General features: G+C 42.3%; 1 protein-coding gene and 1 long non-coding RNA gene across 3 annotated transcripts in view; both read right to left on the minus strand.

Annotated features, from left to right (window-relative positions):
• NSUN6 (NOP2/Sun RNA methyltransferase 6) overlaps nucleotides 1-3126 on the minus strand; it is an 87558-nt gene extending 84432 nt beyond the window's left edge. For both annotated transcript variants that reach the window (XM_027121997.1, XM_027121996.1), the window contains exon 1: nucleotides 2464-3126. The gene's annotated coding sequence lies outside the window, so the exon portion shown is untranslated. The remainder of the gene's footprint in view (nucleotides 1-2463) is intronic.
• A 10096-nt stretch (nucleotides 3127-13222) lies between these two features.
• Nucleotides 13223-19347, minus strand: part of LOC113628400 (uncharacterized) — a 24568-nt gene continuing 18443 nt past the window's right edge. The window contains exon 3 of the long non-coding RNA XR_003436044.1: nucleotides 13223-13281. This is a non-coding gene — a long non-coding RNA (uncharacterized LOC113628400). The remainder of the gene's footprint in view (nucleotides 13282-19347) is intronic.

A 19347-nucleotide genomic window follows, 5' to 3' on the forward strand; every position in this document is an offset into this window, starting at 1 on the left:
AAAAAAAAAAAAAAAAAAAAAAAAAAAAAAAATACTGCATCTATAAAGAAAGTAATTTGCAAGCATTTCAGGAATCGTTCTCTTATATAAATTACAATGCACTTCCTTGTAAACAGATTTCTACAGAGAGCAGTGCCTTTTAATCAGGGAAAGATCTCTGAAGTAGGTGAGTTTTAGATGAATTTAAAGGACAGGAAACCTATGGAATGGTAGAGAGGGACTTGGGTAAATCATTCTGGATGAGGAAAATACCTTTCGTGGCAAGTCTAAAAGAAAACGAAAAGTGGGGCTATGGAAGAGGGCCAGGGATGAAGGTCATTCATTTAAAAAAAGTTTTTAAAAATAAATTAACTTTTGGGGCTTCCCTGGTGGCGCAGCGGTTGAGAATCTGCCTGCCAATGCAGGAGATACGGGTTCGAGCCCTGGTCTGGGAAGATCCCACATGCCACGGAGCAACTAGGCCCGTGAGCCATGGCCGCTGAGCCTGCGCGTCCGGAGCCTGTGCTCCGCAACAAGCGAGTCCGCGATAGTGAGAGGCCCGCGCACCGCGATGAAGAGTGGCCCCCGCTTGCCGCAACTAGAGAAAGCCCTCGCACAGAAACGAAGACCCAACACAGCCAAAAAATAAATTAATCAATTAATTTTTTAAAAAAAAATAATAATAAATAAAATAAAATAAATTAACTTTTAAAACTGGGAAACTTAGGAAAGTTTAAGAGACATAAAGTATAAGAGACATACACTTGGAAAATTCTCCACAGCTAGATCATCCTTCCGCCCCAAATTCAAAATGGATTAAAGACTTCAATGTAAGACCTGAAACCACAAACTCCTAGAAGAAAACATGGGAGTAAACTTCCTGACATGTGTTTTGGTGGTGATTTTTGGATATGACACCAAAAGCAAAGGCAACAAAAACAAAAAAGAAGTGGGACCACACCAAACGAAAAACCTTCTGCACAGCAAAGGGAACCATCAACAAAATGAAAAGGGAGACAATATTTGCAAATCATATTTCTAATAAGGGGTTAATATCCAAGTATATATATAAGGAACTCATAAAACTCCATAACACACAAAAACAACAATCTGATTAAAAAACTGAATAGACTTTTTTCCAACGAAGATATACAAATGGCCAACAGGTACATGAGAAAATGCTGAACATCACTAGTAATCAGGAAAACAAAAATCAAAACCATAATGAGGGCTTCCCTGGTGGCGCAGTGGTTGAGAGTCCACCTGCCGATGCAGGGGACGCGGGTTCGTGCCCCGGTCTGGGAGGATCTCACACGCCCCGGAGCGGCTGGGCCCGTGAGCCATGGCCGCTGAGCCTGCGCATCCGGAGCCTGTGCTCCGCAACGGGAGAGGCCACGGCAGTGAGAGGCCCGCGTAACAGGAAAAAAAAAAAATTATAAAAAACCATAATGAGATATGGCCTCACAGCTGTTAGAACGGCTGTCATCAAAAAGATAAGAGATACCAAGTGTTGGTGCGGGTGTGGAGAAAAAGGGAGCTTGTGCACTGTGGGTGGGAATAGAAATTGGTGCAGCCACTATGAAAAACAGCATGTAGGTTTCTGAACAAGTTAAAAATAGAACTGCCATATGACCCAGCAATCCCACTTCTGGGTGTATGTCTAAAGGAAACAAAATCACTATCTCCAAGAGATACAAGCACCCCAGGTTCACTGCAGCATAACTCACAATAGCCAAGACATGGAAACAACTAAGTGTTCATCAACATATGAAAGAATAAACAAAATGTGAGATTCTGTGTGTGTGTGTGTGTGTGTGTGTGTGTGTGTGTGTGACATCGATTTTTTTCTCTGCCATTTGTGACAACATGAGTGAACCTTAAGGGCATTCGGCTAAGGGAAATCAGTCAGACAGAGAAAGGCAAATACTGTACAATCTCACTGATATGGAGAATCTTAAAAAATCCAACTCATGGAAACAGATGACAGATTGGTGCTTAGAGGCGTGAGGTGGGCGTGGAGGGGGTCAAAAGGTACAAAGTTCCAGTTAGAAGAAAAATAAGTTCTGGGGATGTGGTGTACAGCATGGTGACTGTACTTAACAATACTCTTGTATATTTGAAAGTTGCTAAGGAAATGAATCTTAAAGGTTCTCATCCCAAGGGAAAGAAGTTGTGATTATGTGAGGCGATGGACGTTAGCTGAATTGACTGTGGTAATCATTTCACAATGTACAGATATTTCAAATCATCGTGTTCAAACCCTAAGGTAATACAATGATATATGTCAACTATATCTCAATAAAACTGGGGAAGGGGCAACGTTGACCCTATTGGGGGCATTCTCCACAGCTGGGTCACCCTCCTTCTGCACACTGCACCTCCACTTCCTCATGAAGCAGAGAGAGAACAGAAATTGTTCCCACAGCTACAAAGAGTGAATAACAGTTGCTCTAGGTTGACTCCGAGAGAGTATTTTCTACTCACCACCAAGACTGCCTTGTGCCTGTTTCCCAGGGGCGGGCTCTGGAGAAGTTAGCGGCGCATCTGCATTCAGTGAAGGTCTTGGAAGAGACCCAAATCTTTACATTCGGAAGAGATCCAGGAACTCTGGGAAGCTGAACTTTCCAAACAGGGAGAAAGAACACAGTAATCCAGGCTTGAAGTGGAGCCTGGAAAGGAATCTAGTCACTGGAGGCACGAGTGCGGAAAATGAGCGTTTTAAATTAAAATTGCTCAGGAATTCCAGAATCAATGGAGGGTCTATATAGTTAATGTTTGAAATATGCTTTTTTACAGCAATCCTTTCTGTTCGTTAAACTTCTTAAAACAATTCTAAGCAAGAGTGCTGACAAAGAAGAGGCTGTGGAAGTGAATGCTGGCTGATTCAGGATAATACATATCCCCATGTGGACACTTACCATATTCATAAGGAGTATATTAGTAACTAAAGGATGCTTTCTAAGGACATATTACACTTTCTGCAGTTTCACCATAATGCAGCATTGGGGGCACTTTGAACACATGGAGAAACGTAATATTAAATGATACATAGGAACTTTGGTAAGTATATCTTAGAAAATTCATTTTTAAAAGGAAGCCCACCAATCTCTGGTAGTCAAGTGGCTAAGAGTCAGCACTTCCAATGCAGGGGGCGCGGGTTCAATCCCTGGTGGGGGAACTAAAATCCCACATGCCGTGCAATGCGGCCAAAAAATTAAAAAAAAAAAAAAAGAAGTCCACCAAAGGAAATTCTGACATATGCTACAACATGGATGAACCTTGAGGACATTATGATAAGTGAAGTACGCTGGTCACAAAAAGACTAACACTCTGTGATTTCACTTACCTGAGGCATCTAGAATAGTCAAATTTATAGAAACAGAAAGTAGAATGCAAATATTATATGATATCACTCCTATGTGTATTCTAAAAAAAAAAAAAAGATACAAATGAACTTGTTTACAAAAGAGAAGTAGACCCACAGACATAAAAAACAAACTTATAGTTACTGAAGGGTAGAGGAGGGGGTAGGGATAAATTAGGAGTTTGAGATTAACAGATACACACGACTATATATAAAATAGATAACCAGCAAAGACCTACTGTATAGAAAGGGGACTATACTCAATATTTTGTTATAACCTGTAAGGGAAAAGAATCTGAAAAAGTGTGTGTGTGTGTGTGTGTGTGTGTGTGTGTGTGTGTGTATACATATATTCAGTTATATATATGTATAACTGAAACACTGCGCTGTACTAACACCGCATTGTAAATCAACTACCATTCAGTATTTTTAAAAAAAGACTCTAGTTTGGGGGAGGAAAAAAAAAGTGGAGTCATGGTTGCCAGGAGCTGGGGAAGAGGGATATGGGCAATTGTTGTTTAATTGGTATAGAGTTTCAAAACTGCAAGATGGAAAAGTTCTGGAGATTGGTTGCACAACAATGTGAATATACTTTACAATACTGAACCCATATACTTTAAAATGTTTATGAGGGTAAATTTTATGTTATGTATATTTTTCCACAATTAAAAACTATATATTAAGTAAGGGAGGGGGAAAAGGAAGTCCTCCAAGTGCCCAGACTTTCTGAAAAGCAGTTGCAGAAGGACTGAATGAACTTTAAAAGTACATGAAATGCATTATTTTAAAGTATGCAGTTGGAAGAAAGAATAAATGGGCATTTGTTGGGTCCCTATACAGGTTCATCACTTCTACATATGTTGTATTAAATTCTCACAATAAACCTGAAAGTAGCTATCCTAGTACGGATTTTGACATGTTAGTCCTGAGGAAACTGGGGTATAGAAAGGACAACTATGTTGCCTAAGGTCTCACAGCTGCTCAGCAGCCTAGGCAAATAGTATTGCCTATTACTGGAAAAAAAAAAAAAAAAAGAGGGTCATGACAACGAAAGTTTAGAGAATTAAGAGAAGAACTATTCTTCTACCTCCCCCACTCTAGTTTCACTTGTCTTTCTCATTTATGAATCCTGGGAAGAAATTTGAAAGCTAAGTTAGTCTAGCGATTATGGAGGAAATTACAGGGAAAAGCTTTGAGAGTTTCTTGAGTGAATTAGCATAAACTTTTGGAGCTGGAAGTAATATCAAGGTGCCTGACAGAAAAGGGGGCCCTGAAAAAGGTCTCATGCACCTGACCAGGTGCAAAATGAGTCTCCAGGGGAAAATAAAATAAGGCTGGGAGCCGTGCACATTTTCCACATAGGTGGGCTTCAGTTTTCTTTTTGATATAAAGTGTGTCAGTCAGAACACCAGATTAAATTGAACTTCCGCCACTTCAATCCTTTTTATAAAATTTAACCAAGGAAGTTGTATTGTCAAGATCACAGCAGGAAACAGATGTCACGTTCAAACTGAGCACTTTGAAGGAAGTTTAAGAAGGGGTTCTTCGTGGAGGTGAGGGCAGGGCATGAGGAAACCACAAGGGACAGTGCAGTACCTTGGGGCTAGTGACCAGGATTTAACCACCCACCCCAAGGCCCCCGTGGAGACAAAGGGAGTGAGCTGTGACTGAAATGCAGAGAGAGGGCTGCCTGGCTGAGGCTATGTTCTTTGACCACTGGAAGCAGCCAGTTTGCTGCGACCCAGCAGGGAGAAGGTTCGGGAATTAAATATCCCCACTCCCACACTCTGTTTCTCCTTCTGCTCTTCTGTCAATGCTCCGCATTGGCCAAACGTGACGTTAAGCCCCTTAAAGCGTAGAGCCTGGTGGGAGACAATGGAGAGTGCATTCGGAGGGGCAAACAGATGGTATCCAGCATGGAGAAGACTGACTAATATTTTATAGGTCATGTGTGAAAATAAGTTTAAGGAAGAAGTAGCAACTGGAACAAGTCCTCTGCCGCGGACCAGCCAGAGAAAGAGGATTTCACCGCCCAGGGTCAGGAGGGAAGGAGTAAGGAACTGAAGTAGCACCGATGAATGGGGTCAGAAGGGCCAAGACAACTGACGGCTGCAAGGCAACTTTTATTGCGCTACAGTTGCAGATTATCTAGACTAGAAAAAGGGAGGTTGGTTGCCAGATGATGGTTTACATTATGTACAGACTGTCTCGTCTCAAGGTTAACTTCCCTGGGAGAAAACCCATAAGCCCAGAATCATCAAAAATAACCTGCACGTGCCGTGCCGGGGGGAGACAGATTTGCTTGTCTTAGTTTACATTCTTTCTGATCTCTGGGCCCTGGTGGTTTATCTCCCATGGAATGGAACAAGGAGGGGAACAAGTAGGCACAGTCCCTTCGAGCGGCGGCGGCGTGCCTGGCATGTCTGCAGCTTGCTCTCAAAGCTGACCGTTTCCCACAGTCCTCTGTTTTTCTGTTTGTTTTTTTCTTTTAATAAAAATAGAAAAGATACTACTAAATTTGGGGAAATGCATTCATCAGGTTTTGCTGTGATGATGCTGCGTCACAAACAACCCCCAGGTTGCAGTGGCTTACAATAACGAACACTCATTTCTCACTCTCAGGTCCACAGGTCAGTTCTGGTTCAGATACACTTGGCTAACTTATCTGGACGTGGCTCCAGGCTGAAGGTTGGGATCAAGCGTGCCTCCCGTATCTTCTCATCCCAGAGCTCAGGTTAAATGATCGGTGATTACCTAGAGCGCGGCAGGTGGTAGGAGCCCAAGGGGAAAAACGGTAAGCATAACATCTCTTAACTTGTACTTGGAACTGGGGGGCTATCACTTTCGCCCTATTGAATCAACCAGGGGAAGACTTTTGACCAAGTCCGATGTCAATGGAGTGAGAAAGTCAATGGACGGAGAGTGGAGATGGGTAGAGTGAATATTTTCTGAATAATAATTAATATATTATACTTGGTAAAACTGCCCCTGAAAATACGCTTTACATGGAAGCATCCAGGCATTATGACTGCAAATCGATTTTACTCCATTAACTGTTTCTAGGTATATACTTTTTTTCTTATTTAAAGTATCCTCTGGTACTGTTTGTACTTTCCCTGTCGATCACATTTGCCTTCTACATTACTAAAAAGTGACTGTAAACACTATTAACAGAAATACCAGCCTGAAAGCATATTGTATGTCCCTTCTTGTATAGGTATAGGCCTCTGCCTAAAGCATCTAGAAAAGATGAAAGCAATGAAAGTTCATACGTCATAGCCTAGTAACTTACTATTTCAAAGCTATCACATAGCCTTTTCTAAATCATCAGCTGAATAGATCAATTTTTAAAACATATTAATGATGATTTTGAAAGATTTTTAATGATCAATGTTTCCTTGCTGCACAACTATAGTTACAATGTTTTTCCCAAGCTTTACTGAGCTAATTGACATATAACATTGTGCAACTTTAAGGTGCACAATCTATTGAATTGATACACTTACACACCCCACTATAATTACCACCACAGCCTCAGCTAACACCTTCATCATGTCACATGATTACCATTTCCTTTCTGTAGTGAAAATGTTTAAGATTACTCTCCTAGAAGCCTTCAAGTATATAATACAGTCTTATTAGCTATGAACACAGTACTGTGCATTAGATCCCCAGAACTTTCAACTGCCACTTCGTACGCTTTGCCCAACATCTACTCATTTCCCCCATCCCCCAACCCCTGGTGACCACCATTCTACTCTTTGCTACTACAAGTTTTTTTTGTTTTTTTTTTTAAGGTTACACATATAAGTGAAATCATACAGTATTTATCTCTCTCTAAGAAATATTAATTTTTTTGTCTCTCTCATACAATGTTTTTTTCAGAGCATTAAGCTTTGCAGTTTTGAAAGGCAGACTAGTACAAAGGTTACAAGCACAGACCCTAGACTGCCCCAATTTGAATCCCAACTAGCATCTGACTTGACCTTGGACAAGTTACTCAAATGGCTTGGTTTTCTCCATCTTTAAAATGGGCATAATAAGAATCCCCAACTCATGTGGTTACTGCAAGGTTTAAACAGTTAATGCATGTAAATCAGTTCGGACAGAACCTAGCGCTGGATAATAGTAGCTATTAATATTAGTTAACTATTTTAATAAGTAATTCTTTTCTCTCTCTCTCCCTTAATATTCAGTTTAACATCCTCTTGATCAGATTGAATCTCTTGGCAAACATCCTTTTCAGCCTTAATAAAAATCACAGGGTAGGAACTTCCCTGGTGGCGCAGTGGTTAAGAATCCGCCTGCCAATGCAGGGGACACGGGATCGATCCCTGGTCTGGGAAGATCCCACATGCCATGGAGCAACTAAGCCCACGAGCCACAACTACAGAGCCCACGCACCACGACTACTGAACCCACACACCTAGAACCCGTGCTTCTCAACAAGAGAAGCCACCGCAATGAGAAGCCCGCACACCACAAATATAGACCCAACGCAGCCAAAAAATCAATCGATAAATTTAAAAAAGAATCACAGGGTTACTTTCCAGAAGTCTGTTGTTTTGAAACTACAGTAGTGGTTCAGGTAATCAGAATCTGATCTCGGATGCCGTCTTTGTAGCTTTCTGACTACAGAACACAGCCAGGTAAGTCACAGTTTCTCCAGGTAGCACAACAGACTGGAGAAGGTTGGCATCTGGAGCCCAACCATCAATGATGTGGGACAGACAGTGGAAGAACACATCCCTCCTCAGGTACTAGAAAATTCGGTCCACATTGAATATCTGTCGTAATACCGTAGCACAGGTACTGTGCTAAGCCTAAAACCAGAGTAGGAAACAAGGCAGTCATCGCTTTCCCAGAGCTCAAGGCAAAGACTGATATTAAGTAATCGAAGGCCTGGGAAGTGCCCTAAGAGGTGCAGGGTTCCACGGGAGCTCGTGGTCACAGTCAGCAGAACCCAGGTGAACTCAGCATAGGCTGTCGAGACGGGTGGTGGCCCTCAGCAGTAAGGAAGACAGCAAGTATTACTCAAAAATACACCGAGGCATGCGGGGACTCTTTCTTCTGGAAGTCCTGGCAACCCAGGGACGAGAGCTTGCACACTTTTGCACACGAGGCGGTGGACCTCTGCCTGACGACATGCAGCCTCCTGGCGCTGGGGCACTACCCGCTGGAAGCTCGTGCTTCTCTCCCCCTTTCCACCGACTTGTAGCACCAAACAGAGCCTCCGCCGGTGGGGAGAGAGCAGGCTTCTTCCAGCTACCACCTGAACCCCAGTGGTCCACACCCACATCAGGACTTGTAACTAGTACGGCCTGTATATTTGCACCTCAGGGCACAAATGAAGAAATAAGCTTCCCTCTCCTCGCTCTGTCTCTCTTGCTCTCATTTTCTCTCTCTCCTGCTAGTTTAGCTCAAAGTCCGGCAACTTCTCCTTTTTTTAAAGTAAGTAAATAGCTCAATGTTTACTTGCCTTCTCCCTCACGTGTCTCAAGGAAATGATAATATAGCCCTTCATTTTTCTCGCCATGAGTGATGTTTGCTGAAAGCCGGGTACTAGTGTTAGTGGGGGGCTGCATGGAAGGAATCTCTGCTGGGACCTCTCAGTGAGAAAGGAAGAGAGACCCCCGTTCCTCCTGAAAAAGTAAAATACGCCCCTCTATCTCATCTAAGAGTTGTTTTTCTGTGACTGTGTTTCTTGGAATCCTGCCAAGATTCACTTTGTTGTCTTTTTAAGACTGTACAATTTCGGAACTCTATTCGCGTTAGAAAGAATATTTGCTTACAGTGCATAGATTACCTTTTTTGAAATAATTTCAGATTTATAGAAAATTTGACATTCTACTGTAAGGAAAAGCTTTCCTTCTCCCTACATATTTATGTGTTGACCTCTGTGTGGATATGTGGATTCCCATTTTATTTAATGTGTTGTCATCTGTTACTACCACTACTTAACTTTGATGCTTAAAGTGATCCAGATTTGGCCAGTGGGGATCCCTTGAAGCTGACTTCTGTTCTTGGACAAGTGTCCATGATTCCTTGAGCACTTCCTTACTTCCTTGAGAGCCACAATCATCTTGTACTTCCTCTGCTTCAACCCTGAGGCCAACCATTTCCAACAAGTCCTGGTTCCTTTTAGTGGATGTTGATATTTGGAAACCAAGGTCTGGGCACTCAGAACGTTTATTTCTACTGGGCTGTCGTTTGTAAACCTCTCAGAGACTCGAGCTAGGAAATATCTGCATGTGTGCACACTGACCCACAGACATACAGACTCCACAGACAGCTATGTTTCCCTACCTCTCAGTGTGTCTATTTTTTAAACACATTAGTTTACACACCAGTGCTTTCAGTTCCAATCCAGCACCTCAGGGTTCTCTTCAGCCTCTCTCCTTCCATATTTTTTTTAAATTAATTTATTTATTTATCGGCTGCATTGGGTCTTCGTTGCTGTGTGCGGGCTTTCTCTAGTTGCAGTGAGTGGGGGCCACTCTTTGCTGCGGTGCGCGGGCCTCTCACTGCAGTGGCCTCTCCCGTTGTGGAGCATGGGCTCTAGGCATGTGGGCTTCAGTAGTTGTGGCTCACGGGCTCTAGAGCTCAGGCTCAGTAGCTGTGGCTCATGGGCTTAGTTGCTCCGCAGCATGTGGGCTCTTCCCGGACCAGGGCCCGAACCCGTGTCCCCTGCATTGGCAGGTGGATTCTTAATCACTGCGCCACCAGCGAAGTCCCTCTCCTTCCATATTTGTCAGTCCCTTCTCCAACAGTGAGAAACGGTGTGTATTTATTTGCTCAATGTCCCTGTGTGTAATTGATCTGTCTACCATGCCAGCTGCCCCCTCAGCCTCCAGGGATTCCATGAGGGAGGAGAATGGGTAGAAAGAGTGACAGAATTGGAAGGAAGGAAGGAATGGACAAATGAAAGAACGAATGAACAAACAAACAAAAGAAGGAGGGAAGGAAGGAAGGGAGGGAGAGAGGGAGGGAGAAAGGCACTAATTCCATCTAAAGGCTTCTCACCTACAGATCGTTCAAAAAACACCAAGGCTTACTCAAAGGGAAGGGTTCAATACTGTTTCCCAACGCCAAATAGGAAGAGAAATGGAAAGTCAACTGTTGTGCTTCTTGCAGCAACGCAAAGCCCCTGTTCACCACAGTCTCAAGGAGAACTATGGAGGCTCTTCCACAGACAATGAGATTACGGTTGAGGATGCTGTGGCCGCTGCCACCGCAGTGTCCCCATTTGGGCTCCACAGTTACGTATCTCCTAATTCATACTCACGTGCTCGTCCGTGATCAACCACCCTTCCACCGTAGCTGTGTTAAAAGAAGCCTACACAAGAGGCCAAGAACAATGCTTCCCCACTGAAGCTTTTCTAACAAAAGCTCAGGCTCTTGGGGACCAAATATAAAGACAAGAATACCTTTAAAAAGGGTTATCAGGCCCTCATCCTCCCTAGGAAAGGTCTTGGTATTCTTTTTAGACATAAATAGTGATACTTTCTGACTTTTTCAGGGTAGTGATGATGTATAACAGGCTCTGCAATTCACAAAATTCTAAAGGTCGCATAACTGCTTTTGAGGAAAGGTAGGAAATTACCTTATAGACATGTGTGGAGTATGAATATTTGATTATGCTTGGAAGACCTCAGCAGAATTCCAATATATGAATAATATTCTTTACTTCCTCTTAGACAGAGAGGACTTAGCAAACCCTGATGGTAATCTGGATTCCGCCTTGGCTCACAGCTAATCTTTCATCTAAGCCTTCCTCAAACAATATCTTATCTAAGCCAACTTTTAGAAGTGTTTCTTTAAAGTCCCGAAGTCAAATTTCTGGGCCAAGTCTATCTAGTAAGTGATCAAAACGGTGCCCATCTGTCCACCAACAGCAGAATTGATAAATAAATTGTGATCGATTCCAGAGTGGAATATTATTCAGCAACGAATAATGCAACAACGCGAATGAATCTCACAAACACAACCAAACGTGAAAGTATACATTGTATGATTCGGTTTACATAAAGTTCAAACATAGACAAAACCGGTCTTTGGTGTTAAAAGTAAGGATAGTAGTTACTTGTCGAGGAGTAACTGAAAGAGGTTGTAATGAGGATTTCCAGAATTCTAATAATATCTTATTTCTTCATCTGTGTCTTGTTCATTTTTTAAAATTTCATCAAGATATACTCTTAAATTTTTATATATATATATATATATATATATATATATATATATATATATGTAGGTATGTTAAATTCAGTAAAGTAAGTATGACTCAAAAGACTCCTTGAGTGAAACACCATCAACCCTTAAGGATATCCACAAGTTTTGAGGGACAAAAGACCATTCATAGGTCACTTGCTAACATATCCAGGAAAAGTCAGAATTCTTTATGTCCCCGGCTATGGTGGTGGTCTTTTCACCTGTCCCAATGTCAGCTTACTCCAGAAAGCCTTAGCTTTATATATTTGAATCAGATACCTCTGATACCAAGTGGCTACCATTCTGTGGCTAGAGCACTTTTGGAGGTGAGGGGCCTCCATGCTTACAGCCATATTTTTGAGAAAACTGACCCAAGTCAAATTTGCTGATATGTGATTAAAAGCCCCCTGCTCACCCCGAGGAGGTGGTGATACCCAATAATGACAGGTGTCCACTGCCAGAAGGCAGGAAAAGTCAACTGTCTTCTTTAAAATGTTGAACCTTAGATTAAATTCAATCGTACTGAGATCCTGATCTCATATCCCATCTTTTAGTCTTACGTAGCAGATATTTTTGAAAGCCTCCCATTCCCCAAGAGATTCTTTGCCCCTTCAAAATGACGTGAGCCTGCAACCACACTTATAGCTATGGGACCTAAACTGGTGGGGGACATTTGGATTTTTGTCACTTTGGAGAAGGAGAAAAAGAAAAATGAGATTTCTTTCTTTATCTCGTCCTTTGCCACAGGTTGCAAAAAATGTTAATCACAGAAAAGTTTTTGAACTCTCACTTAGCTTTCTAGGAAGCAATTTAATCTTAAGGTAACATGTACATAACTGTTCCCTAGATCCACACTTAATGGAGTTATGTGGCTGCTGATATATTCACAGCAGCACTGCTCTGTAATAAAGTGCTCAAGGTTGATGGCTTATTCTTATCATTATTATTGTCACATTTATTTACACCCAGATTTTTTTTTTGGCTGGGCGGCACACAGGATCTTTGTTCCCTGACCAGGGATCGAACCCGTGCCCCCTGCAGTGGAAGCACGGAATCTTAACCACTGGACCGCCAGGGAAGTCCCCACACCCAGATCTTGCTCAACTGATTTAAAGAGACTTTCTAACGTTTTTTCATTGCTACTCTGTCATCTTTGCAGCTCTTTTTCCGTTCATAATTATATGTAAACATGCCTTATTCTCAGCCCAATTCATAGAATTGCTATAATATCTAACTAGCAATTTTCATTTGTTCTCCATTTATTTCTTCCAAAATAAATCACAAGTTGCCTCTTCCATGGCAAGTTATCCAAGGTTTAACCAAGTTATATTCCTTCATTTTTGGCAGCGCAACCCTTGAATGAATATGTCTGAAACTCATTCCCAATTGCATTTTAATCAGAGCTCTCATAAAACAATCCCTATATTTGGGCAATAGATGATTTATTTGAACTTCCTTGAATAAAAAATTATATTTCGAATGGTACTATGATCTGCGTACATTTCCTAAGCGACTTCTTGGCCTCTCTTTGCTCATTCAGTGATCAATAATATCCACAAGTGTAGCTACCACCCAAGCAACCCAGGTAGTATTTTATAAGCCTATAAAAAAAAAAAGTAAAGAGGGACTTCCCTGGCTGTCCAGTGGTTAGGGCTCCACACTTCCACTGCAGGGGGCACGGGTTCAATCCCTGGTGGGGGAAATAAGATCCGGCATGCTGCATGACGAGGCTAGAAAAAAAAAGAAAGAAAGAAACCCTTCAGGATGTGTGTATATTTCCAAAATCAATAGATGAACGTGAAATGAAGCAGAATTTTGCTTAGGAATCAGGACTTGTCATTTTTCCACCAAGACCATGTATTATCCTTCTTTCTTCCACTTTTAATTTCTCCACTGCTGTGATTCCTCTCCTCATCTGAACAGCTTCTAAGCCCTTTGTTCTAAACTGACACTGTTTTTGCATTTCTCTACTGGTCTTACTACTCAGAATCTGCAAGTTGGGTTCACCAAACATGGTATCCTCTGGACTCAGCTCTGTGTCAGCTGCTGATGCACCCTTGTGGTTTCAAACCTCTACTGGCCCCTTCCCTCCATAGCCTCATGCCCTACAGTCTCCAGTTACTTCTTGCAACTGGCAAAGGGAACTCTCTCTGCTTTTCCTCACAGATAATGGCCTGTGATGAAAAAGGCAAGTGGTTTTGAAGCTTTTTCAAATGGGGAAAGCGATGGCACTTTAAGCGATCGCACTATAAGCGATGGCACTATAAGAAAGTTATAGTGCTTGCATACTGTTCAATAGTTTACGTAGTAGTTTATGTGACAGTTAGAAATAAACAACAGGCCTCCTAATTCCTAATCCCTGTGTCTGCAAAGAATTTAATAGTATTGTTTTATCGTCATTATATTTAGTTTTAAGATAATCTTCTATCATCGTAATAAGTGAGACTGTTCTCCCATTAATGGTGGCAACATAAAGTCTCCCTTTAAAATAACATATTTAAGTAAAACTATCATTTAAGAACATTGAAATATATGATAGTAAAGATGATATGAGGATATGGCAAAAAACTGACAATCAAATGACTGAAGTCTGTGAAACCTCACTCTCTGGGAAACGCTATAGAGACTGGTGTATAATTATGGCTGTGCTATTGAGATTCCACTGGCATTTACTCTGTTCTCTAATGGTACTTCCTGGGCCTCCTTGTGATTTAGATCTAGGTCACAATGGCAAGAGCCAATCCTACACTTTCTGTTCTGCCTTAATCCAGCCAAGGGCTGACTTCACCACCCTCCGTCCTGGCTGGCGATTAGAGAAGAAATCCTATCACAGGTTTGCAACAGCCAGGGAATACATTGACAGGGGCCGAACTGGGTGACAGACTTCAAGCCCTGTAAAGGCCAGAAAATTAACCCTAATAAAGAAACAGGCAAGTTGGCCAGGATCAGGGAGCATAGATTCACATGCCACCTCACCCTTGGAACCCCAGTCTCTGAGTTTCCCTCTTTGCCGGCTCTTTCTAGAAGGTGTCCTGGGCAAGTGTACAACCGTGACAAAAAGAGCAGTGCTCTGGGAAACCCTGAAAGTCCACTAAGGCTACTGTAAGCTGGGGACCATCTTTGCTGGATATTTGTGTTACTGCTGTCATAGCAAGTATTACTCTAACTAAAAAATGATAAATAGCTTATTTAAGCGGCAGATAGTTGGAATGGTAATTTTGTTCTTGGCAAAGCCATAAGAGGAAAAGCCCTGCGGTGGAGGGGCAGGGGTAGGGGAGGGGCGCGGGGGGCACAGAGGTGGGGGAGATGGATATAAAGATCTGGCTGTAGAAGAGGAACTGTGTGTTTTCGTTTAAATTGTTAACAATTTACAGAACCAGAAGTTAGAACAACATTTATTAACCTTGGGAACGTCTTCAAACTTTTATAAGCTTCAGTATCTTCATCTGAAAATAAAGACAGCAGTGACTGAGCGACCTCACACCAGCTAATGTGTGGATTGCATAAGACTGTGCATATAAAGCACCAGGACATACTAGATGCTAAATAAATGTGACTTCTCCACGAAGCCGAAAGAGCTCAGGTCAAGATCTGAATCTTACTAGTTACGTAACCGTGGGTCAGTTTATTGGTTTATGCTCAAAGTTTTCCAATATGGACATGAGGCAGATTATAAGAATTCCAAATAATAAAACAATGCATACATTTTCAGAATCAGAGAAGATATAAATTAGAATAGAAAATCAAGACTAGGAGAGAAAATCTAACATAGCTGTCCACAGCAATAAGTACTCTACAAGTACTAATGTGGACCAACTACGAAATTAGCTCTGGGCCTCCTAGCAACCCAAAAGAAAATGGGGAAAATGTTCAGTTACAAAATATTCCTTCATTCTCCATGAGGGAAAAAAATATCAAATGCTCATGGCAAACACGTTTTTCAGGGCATATCACTTCAACTGTCCAAGCTTTAGTCTCCTCATCTTGATAACAACAACAAAAATATCATCTAGCTTCCAGGGTAGACGTTGAAGGCTAAGTAGAATAATATATTTGGAAAAGTTTTCTTATAAATGTGATGTGATTTGTAAGTGTTACTTACTATTTTATATACCTTAATTTATCTAATAAAGAAGGCTTCTCACACTGTTGGATCTTCACTTATTTCTGAGCTAAATTTTTTTTTTTTTTTTTTTTTTTTTTTTTTTTTTTTTTTTTTTTTTTTGCGGTACGCGGGCCTCTCACTGTTGTGGCCTCTCCCGTTGCAGAGCACAGGTTCCGGACGCGCAGGCTCAGCGGCCGTGGCTCACGGGACCAGCCGCTCCGCGGCACGTGGGATCTTCCCAGACCGGGGCACGAGCCCGTGTCCCCTGCATCAGCAGGCGGACTCTCAACCACTGCGCCACCAGGGAAGCCCTGAGCTAAATTTTTTTTTAATTTATTTTATCGAAGTATAGTGGATATACAATGTTGTCTTAATTTCTGCGGTACAACAAAGTGACTCAATTATACGTATATATACACTCTTTTTCATATTCATTACGGTTCACCACAGGATATTGACCTCAGTTCCCTGTGCTATACTGTAAGACTTTGTTGTTTATCCATTCTCTCTCTCTATATAATCGTTTACATCTGCTCATCCCAACCTCCCACTCCCTCCCTCCTCCCCCACCTCCCCTCCCCCTTGGCAGCCACAAGTCTGTTCTCTGTGTCTGTGAGTCTGTTTCTGTCTCACAGGTATGTTGATATGTGAGATACTTTACATTCCACATATAAGTGATATCATCTGGTATTTGTCTTCCTCTTTCTGACTTACTTCACTTAGCATGCTAATGAGCTAAATTATTTTGACCATAGGAATACCTAGCAGGCCCAGGCACTGTACTAATAATTTACATGCATTCAATTACTCCTCGGAATAATAGTAGGTACCATCATTATCCCTATTCAGATGAAGAAATTGGGGCACAAAGAGGTCCAGCGTTCCCAAGGTTACTCAGAGCTAAGACTGATATCCAGAAATTTGGCCCTGAGTTCATTCTCTTTAACCATCCCGGTCCTCACATGCAACTAGATGTAAACTCCTACTTATAGAGCTTATGTGACTATAAAAAATACCAGTCTAGGGCTTCCCTGGTGGCGCAGTGGTTGAGAGTCTGCCTGCTGATGCAGGGAACACGGGTTCGTGCCCCGGTCCGCGAAGATCCCACATGCCGCGGAGCGGCTGGGCCCGTGAGCCATGGCCGCTGAGCCTGCGCGTCTGGAGCCTGTGCTCCGCAGCGGGAGAGGCCACAATAGTGAGAGGCCCGCGAACCGCAAAAAAAAAAATCAGGCTATAAAGTGAATATACACCAAGCAATAAAACCAGAAAGTTTTAAAAGTTTAATTTAATGTGACAGATGATATTGTTTTCCTCATCACCAGTTGTAGCATGAATTTCCTCGTCACCAGGTGACGACCAGGTACTGTGAGATGACAATTCTCTATCACTTTTTTTTCATTCAAATCACTGTAAACCATTTATTCCTGCAGCCTGTTTTGATATTATGTGCCCTTCGCTTGGCATAAACGCATCATTTGCATGTTAAATCTGCTTTGGTTCTTTCTCATTAGCTCCTGATTAAAATAGAACTGCTCAGTGCTAACTGAATTACAAACACAAACCCAAGACTAAACTTGCAGGGTAGCGCTTGCTTATAGGGAAATCATTTAGATGATCCAGAACCTGTTCATATTATCTTTTAAGTTATTAATTAAATGAAAATGAAAAATTTAAAAATTTTCACGGTGAGCTCACAGACACCAGAATCTCTAGTTTGAGAAATCCCACTACAGAATATGCTTTAAAAAGCAGGTGAGCAGATGACTTCTAAATAATCTGATGTTCAATCCTATCCCAGTCTGTTGCCTGACAGGAAGCCCTGGAGCATCTCCAGCTAGTAAGAGTGGAAAGTCTCCCAAGTACCACCCACACTCCTTCAAGGTTCCAGCCCTTTCTCTCGTGTACCCTTGGCTCTCTGGGGCACCTGGAGGTGGGGAATCCAGCTAGAGTGAGTGCTAGTTTGATACAGACCACTGGGGAAAGAGAGGAACAGCAGGAAGAGATACGTGTACAATACATCTCTTCTGATGGTACCAGTAGCCACATGCTGGCCCAAGGGGCTCGGGGTTCCCGAAGGCTCTTTGGGGTTCTTTTGGCAACAGCAAATTCCCAGCATCCTAGTCTACTCAGAGTCCCAATCCTAACAGGTTGCAGCTCTCAATGAGAAATCCCACCACAGGGTATTCCTAAAAAAGCAGGTGACCTGAGGACCTCTCTGTACTTATTGCAACCCTATCCCTGTTAGTTCAGCCCCTATGCCTCAACTGGTCCAGAAGCACTGCTTCAGGATTGGTTCAAAGCAGAAAAGAATTTAGCCTTGTTTCCAATTGCATGTATCCCTCAAATTATGGTTTGCAAACTCAGGTTTGATGTACTGGTTTCCAAACATGCACAATGGACTCAGCAAACTGGTTTGAAAATACAAACAGCTTAAGATAGCTGTTAGTGGACATTACATTTTAAGACTTGTATGATGACACTGAATATATTGCAACAGTCACTACAAAGAGGCCAAGACAGAGTCCATAATGCCAGCTTCCGGCTTAAAATTACCATAAATAAAGAGCTAATAGCACAGATCTTTACCAGCAGTTCTGAGAGTGAAGTCTGGACCCTAAAATAGAGGGAATCTAACCCACTCTCCTGACGACCGAAACCTGATCTTGGATTTGTCAACCTTTTACAATAACTCCTAGAAAAACAATCTCTTTAAAGAACCCTCAGTGAGGGTCCATAGAACCCACCTGGCATTTCCTTCTGTTTGTGAAAATAAGAGGTGAATGGTGGGGGGTCAAATATTAAGGATGGTGGGACTTCCCTGGTGGTGCAGTGGTTAAGAATCCACCTGCTAATGCAGGGGACACGGATTTGAGCCCTGGTCCGGGAAGATCCCACATGCTGCGGAGCAACTAAGCCCGTGTGCCACAACTACTGAGCCCACACGCCACAACTACTGAAGCCCACGCACCTAAGCCCGTGCTCCACAAGGAGAGAAGCCACCGCAATGAGAAGCCCGTGCACCGCAACGAAGAGTAGCCCCCGCTTGCCACAAGTAAAGAAAGCACAGCAACGAAGACCTAACACAGACAAAAAAAATAAATAAATAAATTTATTAAAAAAATTAAGGATGGTAATATCAAACTTGTCCTATATATGGTAAGAGCAGCCAACGGTTGACTGCCACCAGAGCTGTAGGTTTGTTTTTTTAAAGTTTACATAAAATGACCACATTTCCTGATTTACCCTGTATAATCCAGCCTGTTGTCCCAGTGCAATTATTGACGGTGCCCTTTTGTTTTTTAATTTTACTGTTTTCTTTTTTGTTTTTTTTTTTTTTAAAGATGATGTTGGGGGTAGGAGTTTATTAATTAATTTATTTATTTTTGCTGTGTTGCGTCTTCGTTTCTGTGCGAGGGTTTTCTCTAGTTGCGGCGAGTGGGGCCCACTCTTCATCGCGGTGCGCGGGTCTCTCACTGTCGCTGCCTCTCTTGTTGCAGAGCACAGGCTCCAGACGCGCAGGCTCAGTAGTTGTGGCTCACGGGCCTAGTTGCTCCGCGGCATGTGGGATCCTCCCAGGCCAGGGCTCGAACCCGTGTCCCCTGCATTGGCAGGCAGATTCTCAACCACTGTGCCACCAGAAAAGCCCGATGGTGCCTTTTCACACTTTTTTTTTTTTTTTTTTTTTTTTTTT

Source organism: Aethalodelphis obliquidens, unplaced genomic scaffold (genome assembly GCF_003676395.1).
Source record: "Aethalodelphis obliquidens isolate GAN/ISIS:26980383/991018 unplaced genomic scaffold, ASM367639v1 scaffold23, whole genome shotgun sequence".
Taxonomy (NCBI): Eukaryota; Metazoa; Chordata; class Mammalia; order Artiodactyla; family Delphinidae; genus Aethalodelphis; species Aethalodelphis obliquidens.